This window comes from Magnolia sinica, chromosome 8 (assembly GCF_029962835.1).
Source record: "Magnolia sinica isolate HGM2019 chromosome 8, MsV1, whole genome shotgun sequence".
NCBI lineage: Eukaryota > Viridiplantae > Streptophyta > Magnoliopsida > Magnoliales > Magnoliaceae > Magnolia > Magnolia sinica.
Genome location: NC_080580.1, coordinates 4545834 through 4556996, shown reverse-complemented (window position 1 = coordinate 4556996; position 11163 = coordinate 4545834).

The following is an 11163-nucleotide window of genomic DNA, read 5'->3' as shown; positions in this document are numbered from 1 at the left end:
CCGTCCATCCATCTGGAGAGATCATTTTTAGATAAGACCCAAAGAATGAGTCACATCGAAACCTCCAGTGGACCCCACCACAGAAAACTGTAGGGAGAGTGACGCCACCGTTAAAAACTTCTAAAGGCTACAAAAGTTTTTGATCAAGCTGATATCTGTTTTTCCCTTCTTTAATGTATTTGCTGACTTTTGAGCAGGTGATTTTGAAAAAAACATCACGGTGGACCTGAGGAAAGTTTCAACGGTGGGCATCAATCTCCCCGCTGTTTTCCATGGCGGGGTCCACTAAAGCTTTGGATCTGCATGATTCTTTAACTCATATCTTAAAATGATATCTACAATTGAATGGACGTCGTGGATACAACACATACATCATACTGAGGTCCACGTAACTCGGTGACATCACTTCACTGGCGAGTCTCGCTACTCAACCTGACAGTATCTAGTCCCCCTTCTGCGAAAGCCTTTGGCAGGAACCGGATTGGCCGGTGTACGGACGCGGCCTTTAGCAGTTGCTGCGCTGGAAACACAGGTGGGGGCACACTGTGATGTTTGTGAAAAATCCTCCTCGTCCATCCGGTTTGTAAGCTCAATTTAGACATGTCGCAAAAATGAACCGTATCCAAAACGTCCATGGTTGAAATATTCACGGGGCCACGTAAGTTTTTATTCATGCTAATATTTTTGTTTTCAGTTCATCCTAATAGGATTTATGTTATTAACGGTGTGGATGGCATCTAAACACAACGGTTGGAATTTCTCTAACCACATTTTCCTTTAGTACGGCTTACTTAAGCTTAGGATAGGATTCATTTTTGACAACATGTCTTAAAATTAAATCACAAAACGAATATACGGAGAGGACTTCTCACAAACATCACAGTGGCCCCACCTAAGTTCCCAGTGCAGGAAGACGTCCACAAGCTTTGTGGGTCTGATCATGAGGTATGTATTATATCCAAACCATCCATCCATTTGGCAAGCTCATCTTAAGTCTTGAGACGAAAAGTAAGACAGATCTAAATATCAACTGGACCACACTAAAAGAAGTAGGGGATTGAATGTCTACCATTGAAACCCTTTTTGGGGTCACAGAAGTTTTGGATCAATATGAAATTTGTTTTTCCTCTTCAGTCAGGTCTTTGTGACCTTATAAACAGATTGGATGGAAAGTAAATGTTATGGTGGGCCCTACGAATTTTTTAACGGTGAAAATCATTATCTCCACTGCTATTTGTAGTGTGGTCCATATAATCTTTGGATATGATTAATTTTTTGGATAATGCTCTAAAATGATCTCTAAAAATAAATGATCGGCGTAGATATAATAAATACATCACTGTGGGGCCTATGCTCATCTTCGCACGACACGAACCTACAACAGCTATATAGCAGGTGCGTGGTACACCAGCCAATCCGCTTCCGGGAAAATTTTTGTTTTTTTATTTGAAAAGGACAACTTTGATACTCGGACAGAGTGCAGCGGATGGTACGCAGGCACAATTAGAAATGGACTGGAATTAAGACAGTCATAGGATCAGGTTCGGGTGGGGTTTTCATCAATCTTACTTCCCTACTATACTAATTAATATATCTATATTGTTTAATATATAAAAAATATATCAAGAAAAGCATGACATATAATTAATTTCACTATTCATAGGGATGTGGTCTTTTCTCTTTATCAATGCATTTCAAATATACACTATAGATATATTTACATAAATTATGGTGGATTATTACCGTCCATCAAATACAACTCTTGATTTTAATTCATATGGATTCTATAATAATTACCAATGCATATCAAATACATTCTCATCTAGAAGCATAACTCAGATGGGCCACGCATGTAAAGCAATGCCGATGAGATGAATGAATCAATGTTGCCTAAGTCGTTGGAAAAAGGGTTTCGTGGAAAAGCCCCTCCACGGCGATTGTATGTAGACGTGCCCTGATCTATAAACAGTTGTATGCCATTGCATCTTATGGACAGTAGAATATTCAATTTTTATGTAAATATTGAACTCTTTGGATTGGCATTAGGGGTCATTTGGATACTTATAAGGTCATTAAGTTGTAATCTGATTACAAGCAATTTAATTACGGATGTAAAGTGTTTACATAAGGTTCTATTTGGCTTAAGCTATAATCTGATTATAGGAAACAATTTTTTGTGCTTGGATAACTTAAAATCTGTTTACAGCCTATATAAGTTAAGTATTCACTTATAACAAAACTTAAAGTGGTAAATTCTTTACAAAGAATTAAAAAAGCATATAAAAATTTTATGTGAGATAGATCATTGGAATAAGTCCAAACTAATAAAGCATGTGATTGATTTTTAAGATCAACAAATCATTTGGTGGGCTACAAAAGTAAGCCCACTAATTCAAATACAACACTAATATTTGATAACATCCCAACATATAAGAAGTTTCAACCCTAATAACAATAACAAAGAATGAGAATGAGAGGTTTGTCTTCTTTTTCTTCTTTCGTTTTGGATCCTTGTAATCGTTGAAAAATGATATGCAACTTTCTTTAATTTGATTTTTTTTTTTAATTATAGTTGGTGCTTGAAACCTGTAATATAAAATATAACTCTTTCTCATGTTTCAGATTACAAATAAAAATCATAATCGAATTACTACCTGCAATATGATTACAGGAATATATTACCAACCAAATGGACCATGCAATCTAATTACATGCAAAGAGATTTCTACTTAAGTACTTCATGTGCATCCTAGGGACTCCTTATTCAACCTGGACTCGATTTTTGTGCCTGAAAAGGACGCCTACTTGAATTTAGTGGCATTTCCGATTCATGGTCGGGCACTTGAGCTAGTGGGGCTGCGTAAGGCCTAAATTTCATGTCTGAAATTTATTTAAAAATAAAAAATAAAAAATAAAAAAATCCCAACCTTGGGTTGATCTGAACATGACCACGCTTTCATACCACATCATTGGCCATTTGCTTCCTATTGGCTGTGGACAATGTCCTCCAAAGTATCCTCCACAGCACAATCCCAACCTTTTGGATTTGCATTCAACAAAAAAATATATATATATAAATAAAGCAACCATGAATGACATTCGATCGAGAAAGCCCAAAGACCGATGGCTAGCTAATAGGCGTCGTGGCATGGTCTATCCACCATATTATGTGAACGATCAAAGGTCAGGATTATAGGAAATATGGCCCCAGATGCATAGGATTATGTTGCTTGCTGCTCCTAAGTGGCGTAACCAATGCGAGCATTTGAGATGACGGATATCAATACCAATAGAACAAAGAAATTCCTTGTATCAGGTATTACCACTAGGGCTTTATAAATCTTGTGATATTATTGGGGAATTTTGATTACAAAAATATTGTCCCAGTGTATCAAACAATTTTATCACGCTAAAATTGCAAGATTTTCAAATTCTTAAATGTTTTAAATATTTCTTGATTTTATTGTGAAATTAACATAATTTTAATGAAAGATTTATTTATACAGGTTAGGATAATTCAGTTTATATGGTTTATATTCATTTTTAAAAATATATTTAGTTATTTTTAATAAATATTTTTAAAGGGCATTTCAACTATGGGCATTTCATCCTAAGACACCAGAACCAAAGGGTCTCGTTAAAAGGAAACATAGCAATAGTATAAATATGTGCTTAACTATGCTCCTGATCCAAAACAGTTTTAGGTTGAAGTTTTTGCCACAACAATGTTATAAATCGCTTTCCTTCTCGTACTCTTAGGGTGTGTTTGGATACCATCAAATAAGTTACTTTCTAACTCACAGGAGTTTCAACACGAGGTCATGAGTTTGAGCTTCCATTCTGGTGTGAGTGGGCGAGTATGTGAAGTGTTTACACTAGGTTGAAAGTTGGGCGAGTTCAACTCGACTGACCCGTGACTGACCCGACATTGGGTTAGGCTCGGGCAGGATGTATCGGGTTTGGTCTTAGGCTTGGGCTATACAAACACTAACATGATTAAACTTGGGTCGAGCTCGGGTTGAGGTCTTGGGTTGCCCAAACCCGATCGATATATAACTTACTTATATATTATAATTGAGTGTGGATCATCTGTGTTGAAAGCATATGAAATTCTAGAGTTGTTGGGTCGGTCTCATTGGTGCACGTCATGGCTCAAGCTAACAAGATACGTCAGATTTCTCCATCCCAAAATAGATTGCGTGCTACACAATATGAATTTTAAAGGAGTTGTCCTATATTTTAGCTTGCTTGTTTAGAAAAAATGAAGTTCTTTATGATAAATAATTACATATATAATTAATAAAATCATAAATACAAAAAATAAGACGTGTATTGAAATATAATATACTAATGTAATAATGAAAATATTAGCATGTATCCACTCGACCTACTCGACCGAGCCCGCTTGAGTTGAGAAATCCCAACCTGATGTTGGGTTAGCTTGGGTTAGGTTTGAGGTATAGAAACCTCGGGTTAGGTTAGGGTTGAGCACTAACCCGATCCAACCCACTCGACTTTCAGCTCTAGTTTATACTCATTTTCGGCGCCCTGACGTGGACCAATATGAAGATGTCACATAGAGATATTACATATTTGGCATAGTCAGAATCATACTCACACCACCATAAAATGAGGGATGTGCCTGACATGGTTAAAAAAGACCTATCGGACGAGCATATCTTATCTCACAAACTAGATATGATCTCGTCTGCAAAGCTATCTCTTGCAGTCCTTCCAAAGTTGGAGATTTCCTCAAACACGTTCGGAGAACCAGCAGTGATCTATAAGATTTCGAAGACCATGGAGGTAAATCGGCATCCAAGCCAACTTGGAGTCCTAGGCTCGAATTGTAAAGGAATGGCTAAACCTATATCAGGTCTCGTTCTATACGATGATCAGGATTAAGATAATAGAATAACTAAATCCAACGTAGTCCAATAATAGATCGGGATTAGGTATCAAATCCCATCTCATATCAAACCATCACCTCAAGGACAGTTAAGAGTAAGAGGTTGTTTGATCCAGACCATCCAACATCTCAAGGTTGACAATATGGGCTATCATTAGAGACATTGACTAGCCGTGATCGGTCCTAACTAGCCCTGGAGGTTCTTATGTCTAATCTTTAGTGGGCCACGAACATATCCACAAAGTATCAACTACAGAAAATTATTTGAAAAACTAACGAGTATGAAGTCCTTTCTTTCCAATGTAAGTCCCAGTTTGTTAAGGAATATATTACGTGTCCAGAAAGCCCACACGAAGGATTCAAAAGCCCAGTGGGGGGGCTTTCATCGCCTTGAGAGAGCTATAGAAGGAACATGTGAAAAAAAAAAAAGAAGGCTCGATACCACACACTAAACATATCTATTTACATGTTTACCTTACATTCATGCATATTTTACTTTTCCAAGCATAGTTCACCACTGCCAAGTGGCTCTCGTTGCAGTACATTTATATTATGAGTAGTTTAAATATCTACAAACTTAAGATACCATATCTCCATGTCCATTTGAGTTCTGATTCAATTGTTCATACCTTAGTCATATCTTACTGCCCATTTGCCTTGATTGTCTGTTCGATAGGCGTGTCATATAATTCTTCTTACTTCTCACTTTAATAAGAGTATAAATCACAATGGTTAAAATATTGCCGATACATTAATAAAGATCAATCGTGTTTATGCTAGTCTCTATTTTGTTATGTGTCAATCTTCTATTCTAAATGAAGAATATCATGTTAAAGCATTAGTGAAATAGAAAGTCCTTAGCCCGATTGATTTAGTAATTACTGGTATAAGGCAAAAAAGAGCTGATTCGTGAGGGCTAACCATTTACCTTCCTCAAATCGTTTGAATGTAATGCACATAAAATCAACAGGTCGGTGGTCAAGACGACTCTGGGTCCATATTTAATCTCCAATATGTCAATCTTAGCGTAGAGGTACCGGCCAATTCAGTCAATATCCTTGAGTTGAGTAGACTCTAGCATGCTTGCACAATCATATACAAGTGTACTCCAGATTTAGACCCTTGGTCACACAAGTGACCTTGAAGGGTTAAATTATGAGCAATATGAGAGTGTGAATGCATGTAAAAAAAGTTACTTTCTTACTCATGTTAAGTACTTAAGTTACTTTTTCACTAAAGTTAATTCGGTAATCATTATTATAAAAGTAACTGACGCACTAAAAGCTACTTGTCTCAACAAGTTTTTTTGTTTTTTTAAAGCTTTTTTAACTTGTTACTTTTTACCCCCCCCCCCCGGTGTGTGTGTGTGTGTGTCCATGTTAAAGCAAGCTCTCTCTCACTCCATATCAAAGTAGGCCCCACATTATAGAGTGTCCGCATCAAAGGTAGACTCACATGATGGATGGTTCACATCACACATGATAGATGCCCCTATATTAATGTGGGCCCACATAATGGATGGTCTACATCAAAAGTCGGCCCATAATGATAAATAGCCCACATCCCAAGTGGGCTGGTATGATGGACGACCCACTTCAAAGGTGGGCCCTGCATGATGGATGGTCAACATCAAAGGTAGGCTCCACGTGATGGGCATTGAACATTGAAGATGGGTACGCATGATGGATGACCCATATAGAGGTGGCCCCACATGATGGATGGTCCACATTAAAGGATGGCCCTTGATGATGAATCGCCTACATCCAAGGCGAGCCCCACATAATGGGCAACCCACATTGAAAGTGTGGCCCACATGATGGATAGTCCACATCAAAGCTGGGCCACACAAGATAGGCGATTAATAATGCCGGCCCCCCATAATGGATGATCCACATCAAGATGGGCCCCACATGATGGACAGTCCACATCAAAGGTTGGCCCTAATAATGACTGACCCATATCCAAGGGGGGCCCAGCATGATGGACAACTTACATCAAAGGTGGGGTCCACATTATGGACGACCGACATCAAAGGTGGGATCCACATAATAGGTGATGAATATTGAAGATGGGTCCCATATAATGGACAATAACATTGATGGTGGTCCATATGATGGATGACCAATATCAAAGATGAGCCCTACATAATGAACGATGCACATTAAAAGTCAGCTCATGAGGATGAATGACCCACATTAAAGGTGGGGCCCACATAATGAGCGATCCACCTCAAATGTTGGCCCCACATGATGGATAGCAGATGAGAGGGAGACCAAACACACTTGAGGGAAACCAAACATGCATGTCTACTTTTTGGAGGGTAAGCATGTTATTCACCAAGCATACTTATCCATTAAACGAGTAGAAACCAATATAAGGTATTTTATCTAAACTTAATTTACTATCCAAATGCTCCTTTAATATAAAAGTCCATTTCATAAATTATTTAGCAGAAAGCCAAATTATGGGTCTTTATTCTTGTTACTGGCCTACTTAGGTTTTAGATCTACTTAATTTTTGGGCTCATGTTAAGAAACTGATGGACGAAGTGGATGTCTTATCTATATCAAGGTAGACCCCACAAAGCATCTGCCTGCTTGGACTCCCTGTAGGCAAGGTTATAAGGAAATTTCCACCCCTCCCATCAGGTACACCACCCATTCTTTGGCTTTGATATAAAAAATCAGTCTGATTCAATGCTCATGTAGGCCACCTCATAAAATCATACCTTAAACCTCTAACATAGCCCCATTAGGTCAAAAATACTGTGATTTTTTGATAATTCTTCTACTTTGCAGCAGATGAATGGAACTTATACAAAACTAATGGTGAGCGGCCCATCTCAACCATTTCCCATTGTATGGCCCACCTTATTGTTGGACCATCATTATTTTTGAGTTCCTAAATGAACACAAGGCAGTGTACCTGATGGACCGGCCCACGCGGCTCGCCGTTAACCAAAGTAATGTAGTGAGCAGGACACTAAGATTGTACAAACTTCACTACACCTAGAGGTGTACACGAACCGAGCTAGCTCGGTTAGCTCGCTTGACTCGACTCAAAAAAGCTCGACTCGACTCAGGTAGAAGTTGAGTTCGAAATGAGTCGAGCTAATTTTTTTTTAGCTCGAAAATGAGTTCGAGCTTGCCCCAGCTCGACTCGACTCGAATCGAATCCAGCTCGAACTCGGCTTGACTCGGTTTGACTCGGCTCAACTCGATGCAGGGGTATATAAGCCCTTTAAAAAAAGAAAAGAAAAAAAAACCTAATCCCTTACTCATTACTCCCTTTCCCTTATCCGAACGAACCCACACCCGATGCCCCGAAACCCTTACCCGAACGAACCCACGCCCGAGCTCCCCTCTTCCAATCTTCCTCCCTCTCTCTCTAGTCTTTCCCTCCTCTCTCAACCTGGTCCGGCACCGCTCACCTCATCCATCACCCTCTACTAGAGCATTAAAGGAATACCTATTCTCCTCCTAGGAGAGAGAGAGAGAGAGAGAGAGAGAGAGAGAGAGAGAGAGAGAGCTGGTCTGCCCCACCTCCATGCTCACTTCCAACGCCGCTCTCGCCCTCCAATTGAATTCTCACTCTGCCACTCGCCAACATGTCATATCCAACTCTCTTTTCTTCTTTTCCTCGATTTCTGATGGATCCAACGGATGTGATGATCTGAATTCAGATCAGTAATCCCATGGGCCCCACCATGGACACATGCTAGCTTCCCTTGTTAGTTTGTCACCAATAAAAAAATGGTGGTGACCAATCCTCCTCATTCATGGCATTAATCTAAATCTATCCAAAGACACTCTAGATTGCGGGTCTCATTGTAGATGGGGCTATTATCTTCAAAATCATGTTGATTAAGCGATCCGAACCATCCAATTAATGGCTATGAAATGGGTGGTTAGAAATAAAATGGTGAGTGGTCCACATTTGAAGGAGAAATAATAACTTGGCTTGAAAAGTGAACTCAAACTTGGCTCAAAAGCTCGAAAGCTCAAACCTGCCTTGAACTCGGCTCAAACGGGTCCGATTGCTGACTGAGCTGAGTCGAGTTGGAGATGCTAGCTCGGTCATCGAGCCGAGCCGAGTTCAAGCTAGGTTAGCCTGGTGACCGAGTGAAGCCGAGCTGGCTCAGCTCAGCTCAACTGGATGTACACCCCTAACTACACCTAATAGGGCTTGGTTAGAAATAACCAAGTTATTAGCATACATCTGTAAAATATACTTCAAGTCTGTAATTTAGATCTTAGGATTTATTATTAAATCATGTACAATTAATTATAATTGATTATAGGTTAAAAAATTCTTATTTTAATCATCTTTCATATAAGAAGAGCACTTCTCCGTAATGAAAACACACAAGAAAATTACTTCAATTAATTTAACATGGTATTAGAGCTATTCCATTCGGCTTTTTGATGCTTTCGCCGGAATCCGGCCGTTATCACCAATCCCTCACTCGGAGACTCTTTGGAGTGTGTTGATTTTCAGATGGTCCATTCATCCTGCCATTGCACATCATATTAGTGGATTGGAAATAATTTCTATGATTTTAACGGTGTTGATTTCTCATCTCAACCGTTTCCCTTGTTGTCACCCACCTGAGTATTGGATCGGCTTGATAATGATCCCACTGTTGAAACCTTCTTGGGGCCCATCATGATTTTTAATCTTCAATCCAAACCTCTTCATAAGGTTGCATAGACCGACATGGATGATGAGAAAACATAAATATAAGCATGATCCAATACTTATGTGGCCCCAAGAGTTTTTTAACGGTAGGCATTCAATCCCCACTGTTTCTTATGGTGTGGTTCATTTTAGCATTCAATCCAGCTAATTTTTTATATTATTACCTAAAATTATTTTCAAAATGGATGGACGGCGTGGATTGCGCACTCCCTCACCCGTCTCTAGCCATGAAGGGGCAGTTCTGTGGGTGGGCCTACTGTGATGTATCTATATATCCATTCTGTCCATCCCTTTTCTAAGATCATTTTAAGTTATTTACACAAAAATAAGGCATATCAAATGCTCAAGTGGACCACACCAAAATTGACTATTGTATTTAATGCAACCCAAACTTATTACCTAAAGTGGTCCACTTGAGTGTTGGATATGCCTCATTTTTGGGCACATACCTTAAAATGATTTGGGAGAAGGGATCGACGACATGGACATACAGATGCATCATGGTGGGCCCGCCCACGGAACTGCCCGTTCGCGGCTAGAGACGGGTGGGGGTAGAACGCATTCTACATTGTCTCAAGCTAGGTCGTGGTGGATGCGAATTGCGTGCTAACATTGTAAGTAGAGCTGGGCAGGACCCGACTTGACTCGGGGGATCCGACTCGACCGACTCGGTTGGATCCGACTCGACCTGAACCAAATGCCGATTTCAGATCGGATTGAGTAGACCCACACGGATCCGAATCCCGACCAAATCGAGTTTGGGTTACACAATAACCCGACTCGACTCGAACCAAAATCCGATTAGGTCGGACTCGATTCGATTCAAAACTCGACTCAGACCAGTAATCAGGTACTATATATTCAAAAGAAAAAAACCTAAATCTACCTGTCCCTAACCCTAACAGTCGGCCACCGCACTCAACCTGATCCTAGAGTCCCATTCTTCGGCACCCGTCCGTCCAGCTCCTCCTCCTCCTCCTCCTCTCTCTCTCTCTATCTCTCTCCTCCACCCGTTCGTACATGTAGCAACCTCGGTCTGGCCACCCATCTGCACAACAACATACAGATACAGGTAATTTTTTGAATTGAATGGCCTGCTATGATTGATTGGCCTGGCCCACTGTGGTTCATTCGGGCTGACTCGGGATCGGCCTGGGTTTACTCTGTGGTGCGGTCGGCCTTGCTCGTGCCTGGTGTGGTGCGCCTAGCCTGGTTCGAGTGCCCCGGTGCGATGAGGTCGGGCTCGTTGTGGCCTGGCTCGGGTGCGCCGATGTGGCGAGGTTGGGCTTACTCGGTCAACCCGTCGAACCGATCTACTTGAGCTTTTGACCTGATTCGAATCGTAGCCAACTCGATTCGACTTGGTATCTCTGACTGAGTCATAATCGATTCAGATCAGCCTAGCCAAGATCCGGTTCGGATTGAGTTAGGCCCGCTGGACTCGGTCCCAAGTCAGATCAAGTTCGGGTCAGGTTTTCACAATACTGGTTCGGATCGAGTCGGACCGAGCTCACCTCTGAGCCTATGTAGCTAAGTGCCTACCAAGAGTGCTCTGC